Source organism: Parasteatoda tepidariorum, chromosome 5 (genome assembly GCF_043381705.1).
Source record: "Parasteatoda tepidariorum isolate YZ-2023 chromosome 5, CAS_Ptep_4.0, whole genome shotgun sequence".
In the NCBI taxonomy this organism is placed as follows: Eukaryota; Metazoa; Arthropoda; class Arachnida; order Araneae; family Theridiidae; genus Parasteatoda; species Parasteatoda tepidariorum.
The window spans coordinates 84,415,179-84,426,713 of record NC_092208.1 but is presented as its reverse complement, the minus strand read 5'-3'; the positions used below and the strand labels follow the sequence as shown (position 1 = coordinate 84,426,713).

Genomic DNA, 11,535 nt, shown 5'->3' with positions numbered 1-11,535 from the left:
TGAACTCTGTTAATCTGACATAAGCTGCAATAGTAGTTACTTAAATAACATATTTGCTCGTTTCATTTGGTTTTAGCGATTTCCAAAACTACTTTCAGGAGTTGAATAAAAAGTGTTTAAATTCTGCCTTACAAATAGCAGTTGCTAAATAGCCTAAATAGCAGTTGAAACTGTTAAAATATTTCTTAAATAATAATTTAAGAAACATTCAAGTTACCGTGAATGGTCGAAATTAAGAGAATGTCGACTATCATCGGTGAATGTCAACAATCACATAGTCGCTTGGGTGAATGTCTGAAATATTCGTTACACCCTATTTGACATTAATATATTCGTTGATATTATTATATTTATTCGATATTTTAATATCTGCTGATGATAGATTAGGAGAAACATCTGTGTTCGGAGTACCGGTTAAACGCATGTTGGGCAGTGGCACTTGACCTTAGAAGAACACTGATGTAGGGCACACCGGCAGTGGGGCACTGAACCTTAAAAAAATATTGATGTAGGGCATGCCGGGAAAATGTATACCGGCAGTGGAACTTAATTAAACCTAGTAACAATGAAAAAATGATGAAACAATGAAAAAATTTCATTTTTAAAAAATCAGTTCTAACTATATATCAAATATTATTTTCATTGAAAATTGCATTTTATAAATATTTATTTATAATATGACTTTCAAACAACATTTAATAATTTATTTAACAATTTTGAGAGTTTATATGGTATAAAACCAAATAAATAAAGGCAAGAGATTGGCTGAATAAGTATTCGCCAAACTTATCTTAGAATCGCCAAATTTTTTATTCACTTTTAATTGTTTCGTTTTGTCTTGCTAAAAACAAATATTTACCTGTTTTTTTTATTGAATTCCATTTTGACTCACTAATATGTTCGATAATTGGTTTTTTAATCATGGCTTATTTAGTTTTTTTAAAGTTACTTATGGTAAAATATAGCTTCAAATTCAAACGGTTTGTTAACATTTATAAGAAATCTTTGTGATTTTTCATACGATTTTTTGATCTATAAATGTTTTTTTATTTAAAATTCTTGTATTAAATAGCTGAAATAATTAGTTTCTGTTGCAGAAAAGTTAATAAGAGTATGTTTACAAAATTTAAACTCTGAATCTTTTAATGTCATTTAATTTAGGTGTGAAAATATAAAACAGTATTTCAACTTTTCTTGCAGGTTCATTTTACAGAATCTCAATTTAAAGTAAATAGGAAAGATGGTAATGAAACATAAAGGCCTGATTTTATTCCAAATCATTTAAAAATTCCTCCAAAAAGACTGAAATGGAAAAGTTGCCCAAAACCAGGATCAATTTCTTAAATCTAATATGCTTAATCTAATATGCTTAAATCTAATGCAAATATAAATTTACTGATTTTTCTCCATTCGCTTGGTTTTTTATTTTATTTTATAATTATTAAAGAACCGAAAATTTGTATAAACTGTTTCTAACAAGTAATGAATAATATTTTTATTTTAAATAACAGTAAATTTTTTAATGAATTAGTTCTAGTATTTCCGAAAAAATGTTTCCGAAAAACAATGTAAATCTATGCACACAAATAACTTTTTATGAATTATCCTAGTTGAAGTTAGCGTCGTTTGTAGCGATAAGTTGCCAAATCTTGTAGCTCTTCCGCGTTGGTAAAAGTTTTTGCTCCGAAATGGCGGACAAGTCGGACTCTCTAATTCAGAGGCTCTAGATTTACCTAAGATGACGTCACTTGCAGCTATACAATTAAAAAATATTTTTTGTACGAGTTTTTGTATCTGAAGACAATTTTCATAAATGTGGAGACATTCTTTATTTCACACAATTAGTTTCCCGGACACATAAAAAAAGGTGGTGATCTGGTTTTAAGACTGAACTATTGAGACTATATTTTCTAGACCTGCTGCCGCAATCAGAAAGTTTAAGGGTAAGAAAATGAAAACTATCCAAAATGAAAATTAATAAAAACTAATAATAACGTTTTTGCTACAAAAATAAAACGTAGAACTAGATAACTAGCATTAATAAAGTATGCCAATGAATCTACATCTTAATATAAAAAATTTGTTAATTAGTTAAAAAGTTATTTAAGCTATTTCATCTTTTCTTTATTTGCTCACTGTACCATTCATTTACTTAAAAATGTGTAAAATGTTAATGAAGGCTATGAAAAATATAATATTAACCAGTTAAAATTCAAACAGTACTATAAAATTAACAACCATAATAATGTTTAAAAAGTTTCCCAAGAAACAATTGTCTAGCAATAAAGAACCTACAGCGCGAAATAAACGAAAGTAATAGATATGACGAAAACGTTCGTTAAATATTCAAACTCTAGCACTAAAGGATCTAAACATTGTGTTATCTTCTATCCCTCCCTTAATAAATATTCAATAATATTTGCTTTCGTCCTAATTCATTCCGATTGTTAAAACGTGTGTGTTCTTAAAAGAGGGCGTTTCTGTTAGTCCAACAAACACGAGCTTTCTAAAACCATTTGTGCAGTTTATTTCGACAGAGTCGAAAATTAAATGAATAAGTTATGCAGGCCTTGTTTATTCACTTTAAGTTGAGTTGATAATAGATAAATTTGTATATTTAAAACAAAGAGTTAGAATATGTCTTTGTAAGTAGAGAGCTTTGCAAAATAGGGGACTTATACTCTCGATAACTCGAACTTCTATATCTCGAAAACCTTGTCATATCAAAAAATATATTTTCCCCCTTGGTATTAAATATTTACATATCCACCTCATGTTAATTTGGATTCCTATGTCAAGGAGTTTCTTCTCAAAACCTTGCTATGTCGAATATTTTTCGAAATAAAAAAATTTTCCGGAAAAATCACAATATAAGTTTATTGCAAACCAATTCTTTTCTATTTAAAGCATAATTATTTTTCTCTTACTTTTAAAAATTATCATTACTCTATTGCTGTATTTAGTCAACTATCATTACTCCATTATTATTAGTAATTATCCTTGTTTCATGATTCCACTTTTTAGAGTACTATTTTAGAATTTCTCCTTTTTAGAACATATTTAACTCTGAACCTGTTAACTCGAAAACTCGCTATCTCGAAATTTTTTTAGCTTCCTCTTTGAAATATCGAGAGTATACTGTACTATAATGCTTATTTACTTATTATTTTCACTTTGTGAAGAAAAAATGAATTTCAAGGCTTCCAGGAACCGTTTTCAATCAACTTCACTGAGTAATAACTCTCAGGGAGAACTCAATATTTTTTTTGTTCTATGACAAGCAAAATGTACAATAATAGTTTCCTTTTAAGTAACTTGAGCGAAATTATTTTAACAAAGTAAAAAAGTCAGATTATAATAATTAAGTTTAAAAAGTTGATCTTTTAAAAAGCTTTATTATGTGTGATTAGCAATGACTATCAACCTAACGAGGAAACAACAACGATTTGGTTCACTTTGCTTGGTTACGTCGAACTAAAGTTGCATTAACTGACCAACGATTTGGTTTAATTCTTTACGCCGCACAAGAATTAAATTAATGGTCAATTGATTAACAATTCGAAAACTCAACTTAATAAAAAAATGAGAGTTAGAAATCTGCAATCAGTAACTCCGTTCAGAAACTAGTTATTGTCTTTCCGAAACTTTAAAATGAGTAACGAAATTCGTCAAAGGATGGCGCTGCTGCTTTTAACTGAATATAGTTCCTATGAACTACAAACACATACAGGTTTAATTAACCAGTCTTAGAATACTGCACATACTTCTCGACATTCCATTCTGTTCTATGGAAATTCTGTTCTCAAACAACTAACTAAAAACTGTTCGTGAATCGAAACACAAAAGGAAGAAAAAAATTTAATCGTAAAAAAGTATCTAAATCGGTAAAGATTTCAAAAACAGTCGTCCGCTAACCCAAAAATGTCACAATGATAGAATGTGTCTGGAATTTTTGAGACATAATTCATTAATATAACAGCACAAAAGCTTAGACACACCCAAGTTCAATGAATTCAATGACATTAAAAATTCAAGGATCACTGCAAATCAAGTGTATTCTACAGCTCTCGGAATTATTACAACTAAAAAAACGAGTTAAACTAACAGATTTATTTTTGAAGATGGTTTTGATTACTTAAGAAAATATTTCTACAAAATAGAGGTAAAAGTGCAATGTTTATAATAATGACTTCAATAATAAAATAAATACGCAATTCTTAGATTATTTTACTAAAAACTATTTCAGCTATGTTTATAGTAATGATAATTTTTAGCCATTTTACTAAGAACTATTAAAACAACGTTTATAATATTTTCAAAAATAAAATGAATACGCAATTTTTGGCCAATTTTACAGAGACCTATTACAATAACGTTTACAATAATGACTTTAAAAATAAAACAAATACCCAATCTTTTGACTATTTTACTTAAAACTATTGCAACGATGCTTATAATTATTATTCCAAAAATAAAACAAATGCTCACTTCTTTGCCTATATTGTTGAAAACTATTACAACAGTGTTTATAATAATGATTTAAAAAATAAGATGACTACACAGACTATTTTACTAAAAACTATTACAACTATGTTTAAAATAATGATTTCGAAAATGAAAAAAATTCATAATTTTTGCCATTTTATGAAGAACTATTAAAACAACGTTTATAACAATGATTTCAATAATAAAATTAATATGCATTTTTTTGCTTATTTTACTAAAAGCTGTTAAAACAAAGTTCGTAATAATTATTTCAAAAATAAAATGAATATACAATTTTTAGCCTAATTTACAGAGACAAATTACAACAGTGTTTACAATAATGATTTCAAACATAAAATAATAAAACAATATATTGATAAAGGATATATCATTGTGTTCTTTAAGTCTAAATTTCAATCGTCTGGTTAGTCAGATCGCACTAACAAGGAATGTGTTAAATGCCACAGCGCTTCTAAAAATTAGTAGGATCGTTGCTTAATTTTGTTAACAGTCCTAAAAATGACTGTAAAACCAAAACGGGAGAGGGTAGTAGTAGTTTTGTAACAGTCGGGAGAAGAAAAAGAAGAAAAATGTAAAGTAACGAATTCTCTGTAAGTTAAATTGCTTATTTTAGTAGATAAAGTCACCAACCTTATTTCACGATTGTGCTCTGATTTTTCAGTGAAATAATAACAAAAAAACCTAATAAATAAGATACTTTTCAAGAAGTTAAAGACAGTACTTGCGTTTTATTAAACAATGGAAAACAGTGGGGAAAACTAAATAAATAAATAAACTAAAAGGAAAAAGCAGATGTCTTTTTATTAGAATCGCCCATCACGCCTCCTACAACAAAATCAAATCAAGTTGTTTATAAATTTATGGAGATCATAACAGCTTGAATTTAAATCTTTTTACACAAACTCTAGAACGAAATATTTATAAACTGAAACAAATTAGATTAAATATTTTTTTTTCTTCCTATTTTAAGACACAGAGTTTAAAAAAAAGTAACAATACAAATACATTACAATTATTTATCTACATTCTTCTATTTTTGAAAACCACAAACAGTTTTTTAGCTGTAAGGAAATTAAACATAGTTTCAGTTATAATGCCTGTTCGTGATTCGTTGAAAGTAATTTTAAACTTATAATTTTATAAAATAACAATATTTTAAGAGCATTACATTTGTTTACCAATGCATTTTTAATATTTTATTCCTTTCATTAATAGTTTATGCAAGTTATTTGTCTTGTTACTACTTAAAATACATTATTTATAGAACTCGAATTAATTAATTTTAGTTTTGATACGGAATGAATAGGATTAATGATTTGAAAGAAAACTAGCTGTTGTCAGCCACTTTTACCATTTTCTAGACATGTCTGCGATAACGATATTGCCAAAGTAATTCTATGTATTGAATTTTAGAAAAAATTAAGAACTAGTGCAATAACTTGATTTCGGACAAACTTTTCGAAATTAAGTTTATTATAAATTTAAAATTCAAGTAATTTAAGCTTTCTAAAAATAATTTATTTTTATTTTCACTCAACTTATTTACAAAGTTATAGCAGTTTTTGTGCAAGGTCATAACACTGTATAGAATAGTCATTTTAAGTCTTTAAATGCGTTTATATCAAAATCAGATTTTTTTCACATTTTACACCACTTTAAACACAATATCTCAAGTTGTTTTAAAAATAATTGTTTACAATTTTTCATGAGTGTTAATGATTTATAGCACACGCAACTGTAGAGTAAGACAAAAAAAAAGTAGAATTATTTATGCATGTTTTTTCGCAAAGACAAGTGCGAAAGTTTTTAAAAATTTGCTCTTTTAACTACATTGATCTCTAACTCAGTAGCACATATGCACTTGCCTTTAAGATAATAGTTAAAAACATAGCTGATAGATAAATAAATAGATAATATATGATGATAATAATAAATGATAAATAAAACTTTCAAAGAATTTTTGTTTTGGAAGATAGAAATTTTTTTATAGTGTTTAGCGTACATGCAAAAAAAAAGCCTTATTTTAACCTAAAAATGGCCATTTAAATAATAATAATTTCAATGCTAGTTTAATAAGTTTTTAAGCTTAATGAAACAAATAAACTAGTTTTTTTTTAAAATTTATATTAATATTTTAAAAAAAGTTGTCAAAACTAGTCGGATACCTTAAAAAATGTCCAGCAGTTTTTAAATTAAACAAACCACCGTAAGTACGAGTTCGGAACGTTTCAGAACAGAAGACGCAGAAGTACAGAAATTATTTTCATCTCCGTTGCTAGATAAGATAGAAAAATCATCNTTAAATTGCTTATTTTAGTAGATAAAGTCACCAACCTTATTTCACGATTGTGCTCTGATTTTTCAGTGAAATAATAACAAAAAAACCTAATAAATAAGATACTTTTCAAGAAGTTAAAGACAGTACTTGCGTTTTATTAAACAATGGAAAACAGTGGGGAAAACTAAATAAATAAATAAACTAAAAGGAAAAAGCAGATGTCTTTTTATTAGAATCGCCCATCACGCCTCCTACAACAAAATCAAATCAAGTTGTTTATAAATTTATGGAGATCATAACAGCTTGAATTTAAATCTTTTTACACAAACTCTAGAACGAAATATTTATAAACTGAAACAAATTAGATTAAATATTTTTTTTTCTTCCTATTTTAAGACACAGAGTTTAAAAAAAAGTAACAATACAAATACATTACAATTATTTATCTACATTCTTCTATTTTTGAAAACCACAAACAGTTTTTTAGCTGTAAGGAAATTAAACATAGTTTCAGTTATAATGCCTGTTCGTGATTCTTTGAAAGTAATTTTAAACTTATAATTTTATAAAATAACAATATTTTAAGAGCATTACATTTGTTTACAAATGCATTTTTAATATTTTATTCATTTCATTAATAGTTTATGCAAATTATTTGTCTTGTTACTACTTAAAATACATTATTTACAGAACTCGAATTAATTCATTTTAGTTTTAATACGGAATGAATAGGATTAATGATTTGTAAGTAAACTAGCTGTTGTCAGCCACTTTTACCATTTTCTAGGCATGTCCGCGATATTGCCAAAGTATCGCGGTAAATGTGTAGAATTGTACAAAAAATTAAGAACTAGTGCTAAAACTTGATTTTGGACAAAATTTTCGCAATTGAGTTTATTATAAATTTAAAATTCAAGTAATTTAAGTTTTCTAAAAATACTTTACTTTTGTCATAACACTGGATACAGTCATAACACTGGATAGATAAGTCATTTTAAGTCTTCAAATGCGTTTATATCAAAATCAGAATTATTTTTTTTCTTCACATTTTACACCACCTTAAACACGATATCTCAAGTTGTTTTAAAAGCAATTGTCTACAATTTTTCACGAGTGTTTATGATTATAGCACACACAACAACAGACTAACACAAAAAAGTAGAATTCTATAATTTATGCATGCTTTTTCGCAAAGGCAAGCGCGAAAATTTATAAAAATTTGCTTTTTTATCTACATTGATTCCTAACTCAGTAGCATATATGCACTTGCTTTTAAGATAATAGTTCAAAACATAGTTTATAGCCTTTTAAATAAAACTTTCAAAGCATTTTTGCTTCGGAGGATAGAATTTTTTTTTAGCGTATATGGAAAAAAAAAAGTCTTATTTTTACCTAAAAATGGCCATTTAAATAATAATAATAATTTCATTGTTGGTTTAATAAGTTTTTACGCTTAATGAAACAAATAAACTAGTTTTTTTTAAAAAATTTATATTAATATTTCAAAAAAGTTGTCGAAACTAGACGGATACCTTAAAATCTGCCCCATTAAATCATACAAACCACCGCATGTATGAGTTCGGAACATTTCAGAACAATAGTTGGCAGAAGTGTTTAAATTATTTCCATCTCTGTTATTAGATAAGATAGAAAACTCATCCTAATGTTAAATTACGTGCTGTACTACTTCCTCACGCACCTCTCGAGCTATAACTTGAGTATCGTATTATGCATATGCTATTGCTCGAAAAAGACCAGCACCGTCACCAATAATTGAAATGACAATATGCGTCACCATAGCGATGTTTATGTTTTAAGTCCGTACAGCCGTTTTTTATTAAGGATAAAAAATAAATCTAAATAATTGTTTCGTAACTATTTTTTTATTTCCATAAAAATATAAAATTATTCTAAATAAACGCTTAATGTGCAATTAATTATTTAATATTACTTAAATTATTACTTAAGACAACCTAAAAAAATAATCTAAATAAATACTTAACGTATAACCAATTATTTAACACTACTTAAATTATTATTTACGACAACCTAACAAAATGAATTATTATAGATGGTTATAGTGTTGACAATTCAGATAGAGATATACCTGCGTTTTTGTTGCCACGTAAGAAAAACAAATATAAAGAACAGAAATATAAGTTTTTCTATAAAAGAAAAATTATAAATCACAATTCTATGAAGCAGTAGCAATTAAAATATTTCACCTGTTTGTTATTCATGACAAATCTTATGCATATTCAATTTAGTTTGAACGAAATTATCCCCAGCAATTACCTAAATAACTATTTTTTTCGCATTTATAAAACAAAACACAAGGAAAATGAGTAGTATAAGAATCTAAAAACTAGTGTAAGTAGGAAAAAAAAATAACTGGAAAGTATTTACTAGGAAATTTCAATACATGAGCGAATATTTTAAAATTAAATATCTTTATTAAATTATGAAAAAAATTTCGTTCTTATTTTATATTTAAAATTTTAGGAGGCTGCATTATTTGTTAGAAATTATTTTTCTCAAAAAAATACTGAATTTTATTTGCAAAAATTTATATAGTATTAAATGTGTTTATGAAGTAAATTACAGCGTATTAACGTAAAAACTGTGGTATACAAGATGTTTTTGTCAAATAAAATTAAATAAAAATAAATAAATAAAAAAATACTCGTACTTTACAACAAACAAAAAATACTTTACAACAAAATACTTTACATACTCTGGTTGTATTAAACTATATATTTTTTTAAAATATGTATTACAAAAATAAAACTACTAATTTTATTTATAGATTTGCAGGAAAAATGTCAAGACTTGTTAAGTAAATAAAAAAAATGCTACAAATCACATGAAAATTGCTATTTTTCTTGTTAATATTTCAAAATAAAACCTCTGCATTATAAAATAATAAAAAAATTTTTTTTTTAATTTTATCTTTAGCAGTTGTATACAATGACAATATCTGTTTTTCAGATCCGTAATCATAGACGCGTAAAAATAAAATGTGTAATATTCATGTCATGCAAATGTGGGAAAAAACATAAATAATACTCACATGACAATATAGAAATCATTTTTTAAAATTTAAAAAGATCCAAGATTATGCATGAAAATTTTTTAACTTGTTTTTAAATCACAATTGCATCCGTTATTATAGTTTTTTTTTCCCAGAATTCTTAAAAAACAAACTCCTATCTTCAACACAATCAGTTCAATACTTAAAATAGAGAAGCTCTAGCTAAAGGTGTCACAATAAAAAAAATAATAAATAAATAAAGCTCAATTTCCTTTATAGGCGGCGAAAACAGAGAGAAGCTTTTCATTCACAAAATCCAATCACACGACACAGCGACTGTATAGCTAGTTTCTTGGCCAAGCGCCGAGAGCTGCCATCATTATATGGAAAGGAAGAAATAGCAATGTTGGGAAAACGGCGCGGACGTAGCAGGGTTGCCATAAAAAAGATCCAAAAGAGATGAACGGAAGGCTATAGATGTGAAAGGAGTTGGTGTCTTTGGCGAGAACTTCTGTACGGGTAGGCTAGAAATATTGAATTATGATCCAAGAAGCCGTAAAGTTTAAGTATCTCAGCATGTGTGATGGTTTGTTGTAAAAAAAAATTTTTTTCTTTGATTACTAAATAAGGAACTATATATATGAAATTATACCATCAAAAATAAATAAACCAAAAACTGCATTCAATATTTTAGTTAATTTGCAGTATAAATCGTTCTTATTTAAAGTACTATTTAGGCATTATTATTACAATACATAAGCATTTGATGAAATAATAAAATTATACGAGTCAAAAAATCTGAAAACGTTTGTAATATTTAAGTAAATTTGCTCTTTAAAAAAAACCTTCCTTGTTTTTAAAGAGATTATTAATGCATTAGTATTAAACTATATTAGTTTTGATCAAATAATCAAAACAGACAAATCAAATTTTTTCTCTCAATATTTTAAGGAATTTGTAGTATAATAGTATTTGTAGAGAAGCATAAATAGTCTATTAAAGAGACTATTTATGCGTCATTATTACAAGCTATTGAAAGATACGAGTAAAGAAACCTGCGTTTTCAATATAATTCAATATTTTAGAAATTTACTAAAATATTGAAGACACTTTCAAATTTCTTGACTCGAATATTTTTATTATTCTATCAAATAATGAAACTACACGAGTAAAGAAATCTGAAAGTGTTTTAAATATTTTACTGTTAATGCATTAGTATTAGTTTTGATCAAACATTTAAACTAGATGAGTCGAGAAAATACTGAAATGTTTCAAAAATTTTTATTGAATTTGCAGTATAAAAATCAAATCCTTTTTATGGCTAAAGATAATACAATGCATAAGGTTTTGAGATTTCTGAACCGTAGTCAAGTAGTTAGCCCCCCCCACGCCCAGCTTAGAGGATCATAGCGTCTGAGTGGATCTGTTGCAGGAAGGCTTATTGGGATGGCTTTGGACTGTAAAAGGCAGTAGTGCTTTCGAAGAAGATTAATGCGAGTATTTTTGATATTTTTGAGAATTTTCATTTTATAAGTCGTTCTTATTATTAAATGAAATAAAGTAATGTTATTATAAAAAAAAGTTAAGCAAACATTTGGAAAAAAAATTGCGAGTAAGGAAACTGCCAATTTTTTATCTTATGTGTTTTACCAACTTAATTAGTAGGAAAATATTATATATATATATATATATATATATATATATATGTATTACATAGAAA

At 26.6% G+C, this 11,535-nt stretch overlaps 1 protein-coding gene across 1 annotated transcript in view; it reads right to left on the bottom strand.

The window, feature by feature from the left end:
- Positions 1-11,535, bottom strand: part of LOC139425547 (uncharacterized) — a 305,675-nt gene that overhangs the window by 134,992 nt on the left and 159,148 nt on the right. The gene's annotated exons all lie outside the window — the stretch shown is intronic.